Here is a 14,942-nt window from a genome sequence, read left to right as displayed (position 1 = left end):
TCAGAGGCTGGGAAATCAAGTATTTGGCTTTTCAGCCTCTATAAGTAGGAGGTAGTTCTGACTGCCCCCAAAACTTCTATGGTATAAACTTCCTCAAACAGAAAGGAAGTTCACATACAGGGTAGAAAGAAGTGTACTATTTTATTGTTTGAGGAATATGGTTAGTGAGATTTTTGTGGTTGATTTGTAAGTTGATATGGTAAGTGTTTCTGAAATATCAGGGCGTTTTCTACTCTAATAAGTATGGTAAGATAATTTAATGTTCAAAACTTAGCTCTACAGTTCACACACATGTGATATTGAGCAATTTATGACCTCATCTGACGTTAACTTTCTTCATTGGCAAATGGTGATTTCAATAACTCATACCTCTCAGGGTTGTAGCTCAAATAAATTGGTACACACCAAGCAATTTGTATACTGAAAACACGAAATAATCATTAAGTATTGTTACTATTCTTTTGGTGCTATGCTCATTATTTTTAGCTTTACACTCTGTAGCTATTGATAAGAAGGTATAGGGGACTGTCCTGGAAATCAACTTCTTTTGAGAATTACTATAATTGAAAGATACCAATATTTGAATCCTGACTAAGTAAGGGTTAGTGCTGTGGTGGTATTTTATTATTTAATCTGTGGAATTACTGATTGTGGAAATTCAAAATTTCTGGTGGTAAGGCACTTAAGTTGCAATTCATTCTTTCCCTTCATAAATACTTAAGGCATACTTACCATGTGTCAGGTAATAGGAAGGAATACATGATGACTTATGCAAGGTCCCTGCCTTTAAGGGATTCCCAGTCAAGTGGGAGAATAGAGAATTCTAACAGAGAATTCAAATAGAGAATTACAACATTGATGCCATTTCACTAGAAATGTATAATTCCAAAAGGTGTCTAATTAGTATACTAAATTCACTCTAGTGATCTAGATTAAAACATAAGATTTTAAACACAAATGTATTTCACATGTAAATTGGCATGGATCATGATGCTGAAGTTCTTTTGTTTGATAAATCAGATTAGTATTAATTTTGACCTTTTTTAAAATCTATTTTTTATTTTTTTATGTTTATTTATTTTTGAGAGAGAGACAGAGCATGAGTGGGGAGGGGCAGAGAGAGGGAGACACAGAATCTGAAGCAGGCTCCAGGCTCTGAGCTGTCAGCACAGAACCCGACGTGGGGCTTGAACTCACAGACCACGAGACAAAGTTGGACACTTAACTGACTGAATCACTCAGGCACCCCTGACCTTTAATTTGTAATCGCAGTATTGTTTGCACTGATAGTTATTCAGCTTTGTAACATGAAACCAGTATGCTTTGTAATGTCAGTTAATTTAATGTGACCCTTAAATTCAGTCACATTAGACTGTTATTTTCTAAACACATTATACTCGGTGACTTTGTCTATGCCTTTGCTTACTCTGGAATTCTCTTCTCTGTCCGTCAAACTCTTGCTTATTCTCCAAGAGCCAGATCAAATACCACTCCTTTGTTTAGTTTTTTCCAGTCCTTGAAGCCAAAATTTAGAGCTTTCCCTCTTTGAATTCCCAAGAAGTTTGTTTACCCATTTACTATGGTGTTCATTTTATTGTGCCTTATAGTTATTGATTTATAATCTAACTTATTAGTCAATCCTCATGCCTTCTTGAAGGCAGGGACCATATCATTTTTGTCTCAGTATCCCCTCAAGTATAGTATTTTGTTTGCATTTAACAGAGGAAAGGATTCCAAGTCTAACGGGGCTTGTTGAGTTAGAAAAACAGATGGAATTAAAAACAACCAAGGCAGGGCCATATTATACTCCCTGAGCAAAGGGGGTAGGAATGTGTGGTAGGGGAGGGCACAGGATGAGGCAAAATACTCTTGTGACACACATGCCCGGGAGTCACCACTGGGAACACAGGTTCTGTGAAGATGCTGCTGTTGTGACAGTCCTTTGGGCAACAGGGAATCACTAAATATTTAGGCTCGCTAGATTGAGAAGTGGGGGTGGGAGGCACTGGTACATTTCCTGCCTCAGTTAGGAATTGAACTGATGGGAAAGCTAGAGTTTCATTTAAGTTATTGATGGGGTGAATCAATGGGTCCTGCTAGTGGCAACCAGTATGTGGGATTTTAAGCAGGGTGGGTGGTATTTACCGCAGTGCTTTAAGCAAAGTGATTTGGGGCAATGCGGAACAGTGAAAGCTTAGATGTAGGCTATTGGAATAGTCTCAGAACGAGTAATAAAGTCCTAGATTAAAAAGAAGGCAGTGGAAATGGAAGGAAAGGACTGCAGTTTGAGACAAAGTATTATGTTTACTATCCTGAAGCCAGTTTTTTTTTCTTAAAAAAAAAATCTTGAAAAAGAGTTGTTGGGGTGCCTGGGTGGCTCAGTTAGTTGAGTGTCTGACTTCAGCTCAGGTCACTATCTTGCAGTTAGTGAATTTGAGCCCTGTGTTGGGCTCTGTGCTGACAGCTTGGGGCCTGGAGCCTGCTTCGGATTCTGTGTCTCCCTCTCTCTCTCTGCCCCTCCCCCGCTCACACTGGGTCTCTCTTTCTCTCTCAAAAATAAACATGAAAAAAAAATAAACATTAAATTAAAAAAAAAAGAAAGAAAGAAAAGGGGTTGTTAAATACCAACCAAACTGTTATTTAAGTAATCATTCAAGAAAGTATTTTATAGGTGGCACATGTAAAAAAAATTTACGAATACATTGTTATTTATTATATTGGCTGGAAGGAACTGAGTTTTAGCTTTGTCATATACCGTATTTAAGATCACACCATTATCTGACATGAAGCACATTGGGCGGCAAAGCTCTGTTTCTGAGTCCAGCTGTCTAGATTTGTACCTCAGATCTGCTATGGTCTAAATGTATGATCTTGGGCAATTTACGTACACTCCCTCAGTCTCAGTTACTGCATTGTGTTGTTGAGTAGATTACATTACACAGCTTGGGCTGCACTAATCAGCTATGGCTGGGGGAATGGAGTGAAGAAACTTCAACATGGCTGTGGATAGCCCTCACCTAGGTTTGGGTAATGCCAGTTCACAGAAAAACAAGGAGGGAGGCGGGGCCAGCTTCATGGTTGTGTGACTCTTGCAGCCATGCAGGGTCTTAGGCTTGGAAGGGCCCCACCCTTGGTTTAATGTTGCCATCTTGAAATTCTTAATAATTTTTGAACGAAGGACCACCTCTGCATTTTCATTTTGCACTAGGCCTTGCAAATTATATAGTAGGAGGAGAGGTTATTGTGAGTGGAGCAGATACATCCTAAAGTAGCATTTTTTTGTTTTTTGTTTTTCAGCACTGACTGAACATAATACCCTGGGAGCTTCTAAAAAACAGATGACCAGGGGTGCCTGGGTGGCTCAGTCGGTTGGGCATCCGACTTCGGGTTCAGGTCATGATCTCGTGGTTCGTTGAGTTCGAGTCCCGCGTAGGGCTCTGTGCTGACAGCTCTGAGCTTGGAGCCTGCTTCAGATTCTGTGTCTCCCTCTCTCTCTCTGCCCCTCCCTACTTGCACTCTGTCTCTCTTTCTCTTTCAAAAATAAGAACATTAAAAAAAAATTTAAAACACAGATGACCAGACCAATTAATTCAGGATCTCCAGAGATGAGGTACAACCCTGGGCATTTTTGAGAAACACTGTCTTAGATAGAAAAATTCCTACAATTCCATATACCACTGCTCTCTATTCCCCATTGTAAAACCTTAATTAGTCTCTCTATGACTAAGAAAGTATGAGCTTGGGATCCTCAGCCTGCTACTCATGGCTGTTTGCAATCTGGCTCCACATTCCATTTCAGTCTCAGAACTTAAACTTTTTTTTTGGTTCTCTACGCTCCACCCTAATTGGACATCTCACCGTTATGTGAATATTGCCTTTGTTCATGCCAAGCCCCCAACTGGAATGTCCTCTGCTTCCATCTACCTAAGCTGCTAAGACATTATTCAAATACAACCTCTTAAAAGTTTCTTAGATTTCTTCCTTTTCTGAATATTCCTAGGTAATTTTAAATAACATGTATATTCTTCTTTGGTTTATTTGTGTACATGTCTTACCTCTTCTATATGTTCCTTCAAGGGTACGTAACGTGTCTTACGAATTTTTATATCCCCCACAATGCCAAGAATGGTTCTAGGGGCTCAGCTGCTGTTTAAATATATACTTTAGTACATGAGTAACCAAGCCTTATTGCCCTCACCGACTAACCCATGCATTTTGTGTAATACCAGCAGGCTTAATCATCTATTTGCCAATAAAGATCAGTTGAGAATAGCAAAATCATGTCACTTTACTGAGACTGAAATCAAACCTTCAAATGACTCCAGTGGGTCTAAATTTTTTCAGTAATCAGAGTATGAGATGTTGCCTTGCAGTCCAAATGCCATTGGGTAAGTGAGCAAGAAATATTCAGCTTGACTGCATTATTTTTTTCTTTAATTTCAAAAAGTACATTAGTACCGAAAGATAATTAGAATAATTTCAGGGGCTCTGGGACTACTCAAAATTTCTTCCTTCATAATTTAAGAACATCTGAAGTTTTACTCCCTTCTTTTAAGTGAAGGGATTAACTGTTAAAATGCAGCTATCCTTGTAAAGGAAGAGCCTTCTCTCCTCTAGGAGACTAGAACTGCCTGCTAATAGGGAATGTTCGGTTTTTGCCTCCTGATCTTTTTTTACCAGAATGATTTATTGACGTATAAGTATGATCTCTATCGCCCACTCCGATTAAAATATTTTATCATGTCCCTATTGCTCTGAAGACAAAGGCCACAATATAAATATCATGAGGCAGTGGAAGGATGAAGAAAGGTGAGGAAAATAAACAGTAAAACTACTTAATGGTTTTGCCGAGTCTGAGACCTTTGGTTTAATCATTTGTTCTGCGTTTGCTTTTCTGAATCACATCAGCACAGCATGGGACTCCTAATTCAGGGATTCGTACACGAATGTTGTGAAAAACAACAACAAAAGTCTTCAAGGTATTCTACAGTGGCTCTAACATTCTGACAGAGAAAAATTAGATGGCAGAAGGACAGCTGTGAGATCCTGGGGTGCAAGGTCTGATTTCCAGCATATTATATGGCCAACCAAAAATTCTCTTTGCAATAACAAAGTCAAATCATTTCCCTTGCTTATGTGTTGTTTTTCCATTGCATCATCTGTGTGGGAACCCAGTGACCCACAGAAAAGTTCCCAACGCATGCTGACTTCACCCAGGTGATGAAGCTAAGATGTAGTAAGAAAAATAACTAAGGTCTTAAAAACTATTCTTTGTAACAATTTCTTGGCTTCTGGCAGAAGCTGAAGTGGGACATTAAAAACATTATTCAGATAATTAATACTTTACTCTTATCCCTGCCATGCCCTAAGAATCTCTTTAATATTCTCCCCGCTCCCTCCCTTTCTCTCTCTTTCCCTCTCTCTCTCTCTCTCTCCACACACACACACACACACACACACACACACACAAGCAGTATATACATAGCTATTTTTAAAGCTGTAAAAATTAAAAAAAAATTTTTTAATGTTTATTTATTTTTGAGAGAGGGAGAGAGACAGAGCATGAGTGGGGGAGGGACAGAAAGAGAAGGAGACACAGAATCCAAAGCAAGCTCCAGGCTCTGAGCTGTCAGTGCAGAGCCTGATGTGGGGCTCGAACTCAGACCGTGAGATCATGACCTGAGCCGAAGTCGGATGCTTAACTGATGGAACCACTCAGGCGCCCCAAAACTGTAAAAAATTTTAAATTACTAGATTTCATTAAAAACAATTTTTTTCAACATTTATTTATTTTTGAGAGACCGAGAGAGACAGAGCATGAGCAGGGGAGGGGTAGAGAGAGAGGGAGACACAGAATCCGAAACAGGATCCAGGCTCCGAGCTGTCAGCACAGAGCCTGACATGGGCCTGACATGCAGCACAAACTGTTGAGATCATGACCTGAGCTGATCAGACACTTAACCAACTGAGCCACCCAGGTGCCCCTAGATTTCATTTTTTTAAGGGGAGCTTTCAGTTTACAAAAAAATTGTGCAGAAGTACAGAGAATTCCTGTATATCCTTTTTTTGTCCCTGCAGTTTCCCTCTATTATTAACATCTTGCATTAGTGTGCTACAAATAGTGTGCTACAACTAATGAAACAATATTGATACTTTATTTTTGACTAAAGTCTATAGTTCACATGAGGGTATATTCTATGTTGTGTAGTTCTATGCATTTTGGCAAAAATAGAGTCATGTATCCCTCATGATAATAACATATAGAATAGTTGCACTGCTCTAAATGTCGTCTGTGTTCCACATACTCCTTTCACCTGAAACTCTAGCAAAAAACCCAAACCAAACCAAAACACCCACAAAACTGATCATTTATTGTCCCCAGAGTTTTGTCTTTTCCAGAATGTTATATAATTCATTCTATCTAAAGCATTTCTTTGAACATTTCTTGCCAATGCAGCTCTGTTGGCAAGAGAGTCCCTCAGTTTTTGTTTGTCTGAGAAAGTATTTCTCCCTCACTGTTGAAGAATTTTGCTGGAAACCTAAAAAACTTCTGGGCAGTTTTTTTTCTTTTCAACACTTTACATATTTCACCCTGCTCTTTTCTTGTTTGCATTATTTCCTAAAGCTGTGTCCAATATAATTCTTATTCCTTTATAAGTAGCTGTCTTTCTCTTGCTTCTTTTAAGATGTTTGTCTTTGATTTTCTGCCATTTGAATATGACATGCCTAGTTATAGATTTTTTTTTTTTTTTTTTTTTTGGTATTTATCCTGCTTGGTGTCCTCTAAATCTTCTGTATCTGTGATTTGGTGTGTATTACAAAATTTTAGAAATTTGGCCATTTTTAAATTTTTTATTAAAAGTTTTTTAATGTTTATTTATTTTTGAGAGAGAGAGAGTGTGAGGGGCAGAGGAGAGACACGGAATCCGAAGCAGGTTCCAGGCTCTGAGCTGTCAGCACAGAGCCCGACTCAGGGCTTGAACTCACAAACCATGAGATCATGACCTGAGCCGAAGTCGGACACTTAACCAACTGAACCACCCACGCACCACAGCCATTCTTTTTTTTTTTCTTTTGAAATAAAATTTATTTGAGTGTATTTGATACACCATATTAGTTGTGGGTGTACAACATAGCTATTCAATAAGTTTATACATTATGCTATGCTCCCCACAAGTACAGCTTCCATCGGTCACCAATGCTATATTATTGACTGTATTCCTTATTCTGTGCCTTTTATTTCTATGACTTACTCATTCCATAATTGGAAGCCTGTATCTCCTGCTCCCTTTCACTCACTCCCCCCCCCCCCCCGGCAACCATTGCTTTGTTCTGTGTATTTACACATTTGATTCTCCTTTTTGATTATTCATTGTTTTTTAGATTCCAGGTATGAGGGAAATCATAATGGTATTTGTCTTTCTTACAGGACTTATTTCACTTAGCTTAATATTGTCTAGATCCATTCATGTTGTCTCAAATGGTATGCTCTCATCCTTTTTTTATGGCTGAATATTTTTCCACTGTGTGTGTGTATGTGCGTGTGCGTGTCTATCACTTCTTTATCCATTCATCTATTGATGGTTGCTACCATATCATGGCTATTATAAATAATGTTATAATAGGGGCTCCTGGGTGGCTCAGTCGGTTGAGTGTCCAACTTCAGCTCAGGTCATGATCTCACAGTTCATGAGTTCGAGCCCCGCGTTGGGCTCTGTGCTGACAGCTCAGAGCCTGGAGCCTACTTCGGATTCTGTGTCTCCCTCTCTCTCTCTCTCTGCCCCTCATGCTCTGTCTTAAAAATAAAACATTAAATTAAAAAAAAATAATGTTATAATAAACGTAGGGGTGCACATATTTTTTCAAATTAGTGTTTTTGTTTTCTCTGGGTAAATACCCAGTAGTGGTATTATTGGATCATATGGTATTTATGTTTTTAATTTTATGAGAAAGCTCTATATTATTTTTCATAGTGGCTGTACCAACTTACATTCTCACCAGCAGTGTACAGATGCTCCTTTTTGTTCCATATCTTTGCCAGTACTTGTTACTTCTGTCCTTTTTTGATTGTAGCTATTCTGAAAGGAGTAAGGTGATGATATATCTCATTTTGATTTTCTATTTCCCTGATGATTACTGACATTGAACATCCTCTAATGTTCTGCTGGCCACCTGTCTGTCTTCTCTGGAAAAATATTTATTCAAGTCCTCTGCCCATTAGAAAATCAAATCGATTGTTTGATATTGAGTTGTGTAAGTTCTTTCTACATTTTAGTTATTAACCCCTTAACAGATATATCATTTGCAAATATCTTCTCCCATTTAGTAGGTTGCCTTTTTGTTTCATTGATGGTTTCCTTCATTGTGCAAAAATTTATTTTGATGTAGTCCCAATAGTTTATTTTTGCTTTTGTTTCCCTTGCATTAGGAGGTGTATCTAGAAAAATGTGGCTATGGTTGATGTCAGAGAGATTACTGCCTGTGTTCTCTTCTAGGATTTCTATGCTTTCAGGTCTCAAATTTGAGACTTTAATCCATTTTGAGTTAATTTTTCTGTATGGTGTGAGAAAGTAGTACAGTTTCACTCTTTTACGTGTAGCTGTCCAGTTTTCCCAGCACTATTTATTGAAGAGACTGTCTTTTCCCCATTGTATATTCTTGTCTCTTTTGTCATAGATTAATTGACCACAGAATCATGCATTTATTTCTGGACTCTGTATTTTGCTCCACTGATCTATGTGTCTATTTCTGTGCCAGTACCATACCGTTTTGCTTACTACACGTTTGTAGTATATCTTGAGATCTGGAATTGTGATACATACAGCTTTGTTTTTCCTTCTCAAGATTTCATTGGCTATTCAGCATCTTTTGTGGTTCCATGCAAATTTTGGTATTATTTGTTCTAGTTTTGTGAAAAATGCTGCTGGTATTTTGATAGAGATTGCATTGAATCTGTAGATTGTTTTGGGTAATATGGACATTTGAACAATATTAGTTGTTCCAATTCAGAAGCATGGACTATATTTACATTTGTTTGCATCATCTTCAATTTCTTTCATCAATGTTCTACAGTTTTCAGAGTACAGGTCTTTCACCTCTTTGGTTAATTTTATTCCTAAGTATTTTACTCTTTTTGGTGAAATTGTAAATGGAGTTGTTTTCTTAATTTCTCTTTCTGCTACTTTGTTTTTGGTGTATAGAAATGCCACCAACTTCTGGATATTCATTTTGTATGATGTAACTTTATTGAAATTATTTATTACTTCTAGTAGTGTTTTGGTGGACTCTAGGGTTTTCTACACGTAGTATACGTCATCTGTGAACAGTGACAGTTTAACTTCTTCTTTACCAATACAGATGCCTATAATTTCTTTTTCTTGACTGTTTTGGCTAGAATTTCCAGTATTATGTTGAATAAAAGTGTCAAGAATGGCCATCCTTGTCTTATTTCTCATTTTAGAATAAAAGCTCTCAGTTTTTCACCATTAAGATGTTAGCTGTTGGTTTTTCATATATGGCCTTTATTGTATTGAGGCATGTTCCCTCTAAACCCACTTTGTTGGGGTGCCCTTTGTTGGGGCTCAGTTGGTTAAGCATCTGACTCTTGACTTCAGTTCAGGTCATGATCTCATGGTTCATGGGATCGATCCTTGTGTCAGGCTCTGTGCTGACAGCATGGAGCCTGTTGGGATTCTCTCTCTCTGCCTCTCCCCTGGTCTTTCTCTCTCTCTCTCAAAAAATAAACATGAAAAAAAAATAAAGCCACTTCATTGAGAGTGTTTTTATTGTGAATTGGTGTTGAATTCTGTCAAATGGTTTTTCTGCATCTATTATCATATAATTTTTATCCTTCACTTTGTTGATATAGCATATCATGATTGATTTGAAAATATTACACCATCTTTGCATCCCCAGAATAAATCTCCCTTGATCCTGGTGAATGTTACTTTTAATGTATTGCTTAATCCAGTTTGCTAATATTTTGTTGAGCATTTTTGGTCTTAGCCATTATTTCTTCAAATATTTCTTTTTTCTCCCCCTCTCTTTCTTCTCCTTCCAGGATTCCTAGCTCTAGATATTTTAAGGTAAAGTTGTTTGAGAGTCAGAACAGTAATTTTAATGTTTTCTTATTTTCTTTCTCATTTTGTTATTCATTTCTGTGCAAAGATATAGTAATTTTTATTTGTTTCAATTTTTACTTTAAAATAAATTTCAACACTAATTTGGATGAGAAATTCATTAATTGGAGGAACTCCTAGGCTGTGCTATGGGATCTGAAATGGAAAGGTAGTATGCAACTAGGGGATAAGGATGAGATAGCCTTGAATTATATAGGAGACTGGAGTTTTGGACTAGACTGGACTGAATTTTTAATGGCTGAAAGTGACTGAAAAGCTGTGGGTTCTGCCCAATATGTTACTAAAAGACAGAAAATGGAAAAGATAAAAATCATTCCATATTAATTCTCCACCACTATAAAGCTGCTCAATACTGATTTATTAAAATCAGAAAAAAGGAACTTGAGACAACACGTACTCATATGGATAAAGGGGGACATTACAACATTACATAATGGTAAAATGAAATATCCCCCAACTACAATTATGAGCATATGTGCATCTAAAAAAGCATTGACACACATAGGTAAGGACTGATTAAATTACCAAAATCATAAAATTAATAGAGGGAAATTATCATATGCCTTTCTGATTGATCAACTTTACATAACACAATTTACAAGCTGGATATAATCTCATAACCCAAGGAATAGAAATTACATATTTCTTTCAAAATTACATTGATTATTTATAAAACACACCAATCCAGAAAGGACATGTCTTGAAATTTCACATGTTCTTTGACCAGTATGTAATAAAATTAGAAACCAAAGATACCCCCCCCAAATTGGTGTGTTAAAAAAATCACATGGAAAACTTAAGAGAACCACAATTCTATATATTTAATACATTAAGAATAAAAAGTCATAGTGAATTAAAAATATTTGGAAGCTAAATGACAGAGCATTACTTACCAGAGCTTGCGGGACATACTTAAAATAGTATTGGCAGGCAGAATGTATAGCCTTAAAAGGACATATTAGAAAACAAAACAAAACAAAAAACACTGAAAACTAATAAACTGCTTAACTCATGAAGTAACCAAAAGAATTACAAATTTAAAGCAGTGGAAAGGAGAAAATGATAAGGATAAAAGAAAATAGTAACGCAAGAGCCAACAAATAAACAGTAGAGGTGATTCAGAAAAATAAAAGCTGATACTTGAAACAAACAGAAGAGACAAGCCTCAAAAGACAAACATAATATTAAGAATGAGTAGGGCTAGGGGCGCCTGGGTGGCTCAGTTTGTTAAGCAGTCAACTCTTGATTTTGGCTCAGGTCACGATCTCACAGTTCATGAGATGGAGCCGAGTTGGGCTCTGAGCTGACAGCACGGAGCCTGTTTGGGACTCTCTCTCTTTCTCTCTCTCTCTTTATTCATTTCCTGCTCACACTCTTAAAATAAATAAATAACCATCAAAAAAAAAAAAAAAAAAGAATGAGTAGGGCTACAGTGTACTATGCTAAGCAAAATAAGTCAGTCAGAGAAAGATAAATACCACGATTTCACTCATATGTGGAATTTAAGAAACAAAACAGAAACATAGGAGAAGGAAAACAAAAGAGGGAGACACACCATAAAAGAGACTCTTAAATACAGAGAACACACTGAGGGTTGCTGGAGGGGAGGGGGGTGGGGGTGGGGATAGGCTAAATGGGTGGTGGGTATTAAGAGGGGCACTTGTGATGAGCACTGGGTATTTTATGTAAGTGATGAATCACTAAATACTGCTCCTAAAACTAATATTACACTATATGCTAACTAACTAGAATTTAAATTAAAAATTGAAAAAATAAAAAAAAAAATTTAAATGCAAAGGTTATAAAAGTCATAACAGACCTTCAAGAAAAAAATGAAGAATGTTCCAGATTGAACAATACTATAAAAACATGACAAATGGAACAACATGTGTTCCTGGATTGACTTGTTTGCTAAAAGGAGCTACTGAAACAGTTGGGAAAACATGAGTGTGATCCCTGGGAGAAGGATATAGAGAACTTCTTTTATTATTCTGACAACTTTTCCAGTGGAATTGTTTACCAAAAAAAATTCATAGATGATTCTCATGGTTAAGAAAAGAAAAAAAATTTAAAAAAGAAAAAGAAAAAGAAAAAAAAGAATGAGTAGGATAACATGATCACACATAAAGTAGATAATGTTAATAATTTTAAAAATATATAATGCTATAAGCACTATATGTTCATAATTTGTAAAATGTGGATTAAACCAATTTATAGAAAATATGATTTAACAAAATTGATTCATGAAGAACTACAAAACCTTAATTATAGAGCAATCATTAAAGAAAAACTGAATCAATTTTAATTTAAGCCCCCCTTCCTGAAATAAAGCATTAAATTCAGAGGATTTTATAAACACATTTCACCAAACCTTTAGGAAATTCACAATTTTTATCTATATAACTTGTTTCAGTAGATAAAGTCTTGACAGAAAATACATTGATACCAAGTAGTATTAAATCTATGAAATGCAAAGATGGTTCACATCAGAAAACATACCAATTTAGATCAATACAATAACAGATTAAAGGGGGAAACCATACAATTATCTCAACAGAGGTAGGAAAAAGGATTAAAAATTCAACTTTGTGATGATAATTGGGGATGGGAGGGAACATTCCTAACCTGATAAAAGTAATCTACTCCAAACTTCAGCAAATACTTTACTTAAAAAATAAACATTTGAAACATTTCCATTAAAGTCAGTGTGCTACTTCTGCTTGTACCTCTGGATCCCCTCTCCACCCTTTTCTACTTAACTCTGTGCCCCAGGAGCCTAGAATTTACATCCATGTGCTCCCTTGCTCACTGGTTTTATTGCTATCAGCCAGTGGGGAACCCTAGATCTGAGATTGGAAAGAGAATCAAGTCAGAGTATTTGTTCCCCTGTTTTCTTCTAGGTGAAGTCATCCTAGGCTAGCTCTGTCCCTTACTGTAGGTCATTACTCTTATCATGGTAAAGTGTTTTATATGACTAAGTATTTTTGTACATGTATCATTTCATCTCTTCATGCACATACATATATACTTTACCTCAATACTTTCCTACTTATTCTAACTGGCCTTCATTTATAGCTAATTATTTAAGAACTATGAAACCAATTGTGTTCTCAGAATCCATGATCACATCTGACATATGCTGTATTTATTTATATATATGAGTTATCTACAAGTAACCATAGTGGCCAAATAGCCAGTATGATATATTTATATCATATAAATGATATTCATATCAGTGTAGGAACTAGCTAACTCCTGTTTTAACCATTCTGTAGTAAAATAAGTTCAAAAGTGTTGATGTATTTACACAAAAATAATATTTTTTTGCTTGGTTTTGTGATTTATTCTTAGCTCTATGTTTTTTCCCACCTTTTCTATTTCTGAGTTCTTAATACTATTTTTTTTTTAATTTGTAATTTGTGCACCATCTCAAGTTTGTGCTGTTGGTCTTTTTGTCCATTTTTCTATTTTTTTCTATTTGTAATTTCAGTTCTAATTGTAGTCTCCCTTGGCAAAATTCTGTGCTCTGAGTTTAGCTTCATGCTCCTCCTGGGAAATTACTCAACGTTTTGCTCTAACAAGTCTTTGATACATATCACTCAACTGCTGATTTGTTGCTTGTAATTTCAAGTTCATCATTCTTGTGATTAAAAAATAATCCTGCGCTTCCTCCCCTACCTCTACTCTCACTGCATCTTGATTGTGAAGGCTGTAAGATCTCCAGTCAGAAGTTTCTAGAAGACTATTTTCCTCTAGAGCTTTGCTAATCAGAACTTTAGAAAACAAGTTCAATAGCTTACAGGACATTAATAGTTCTTGAGGGTTATATCTTAAAAATTGTTTATTCTGTAAATCAATTTGATAGTCCACATATAGCAGTATCTAGGTCTAGGATTTAGGACCACAGACTGTGTGTGGTGCTGCCAGGTTCAGTTTTCTAGAACCATGTTGATCCTCCATTCATCAATTCAGCTTTTCTTTAAAGGTTTAGGTACACCATAAAGCTCTCATGTAAACCAGAGCCATAAGGATGTTCTGTCAATTCCCAAATGGGTATTTACTCTTAACTGCTGGTGACCATGCTACTTACATTTTTCATACTAGAAGCTTTGACAGTAACACAGCCCTTTAGGGACCGCTACTGCTCTGTTGTCTTTAAAGTTCTCCATCAACTAATTTTCATTTCATCTATACTCATTTCCCATAAGACTCTGGTCCGAAAAAGTATTTTAACCAAATTCAGTAATCTCTGATTTTCCCATCCCAAGAATTCTCTCTACTGTATCTGATAATTCAACTGGATTGTGTTGTATACATATCCAGAATCCTCCGAATCATCCACTGTATATTTTCTTTTACATCCATATGAAAGGGTAAGAAAACATACAAGGATTAACTCTATCCATTCTCCAATCAGCCACCAGAATATTGGGTTATTTTTCTTTCAACAAGGATTTTTCCAACCATGTTTTTGACCAAAACAAATGAATGCTATTTCACTTTTTGCCTTTTTTTGGTAAAAGCAAAAATCCCCTTCAAATTTCTTCCAGTTAGCAAAGAACAGATAGTAATGTAGGGCTCTTTTAAAAGCGAATTGGTAAAATGTGAACTAGTGGATAATTTAACTGAAAGTTTGTGCCCTTTAATTGTCCTCTCCTTATTTCTCCTGACCCCCAGCCCTTGCAACCAGTTTTCTACTTAGTTTCTATGAGTTTAACTATTTTAGATTCCACATATAAATAATACCATGCAGTATTTGTCTTTGTCTCTCTGGCTTAATTTAGCTTAGCACAAAGCTCTCCA

General features: G+C 36.3%; 1 long non-coding RNA gene across 1 annotated transcript in view; it reads right to left on the bottom strand.

Moving 5' to 3' along the window:
* The window catches only part of LOC122241231, an 82,006-nt gene that overhangs the window by 56,737 nt on the left and 10,327 nt on the right, over positions 1 to 14,942 (bottom strand). The window lies entirely within an intron of this gene.

This window comes from Panthera tigris, chromosome C1, assembly GCF_018350195.1.
Source record: "Panthera tigris isolate Pti1 chromosome C1, P.tigris_Pti1_mat1.1, whole genome shotgun sequence".
In the NCBI taxonomy this organism is placed as follows: Eukaryota; Metazoa; Chordata; class Mammalia; order Carnivora; family Felidae; genus Panthera; species Panthera tigris.
The sequence above is the reverse complement of the archived record's forward strand: the minus strand, read 5'-3'. Positions and strand labels throughout refer to the sequence as shown.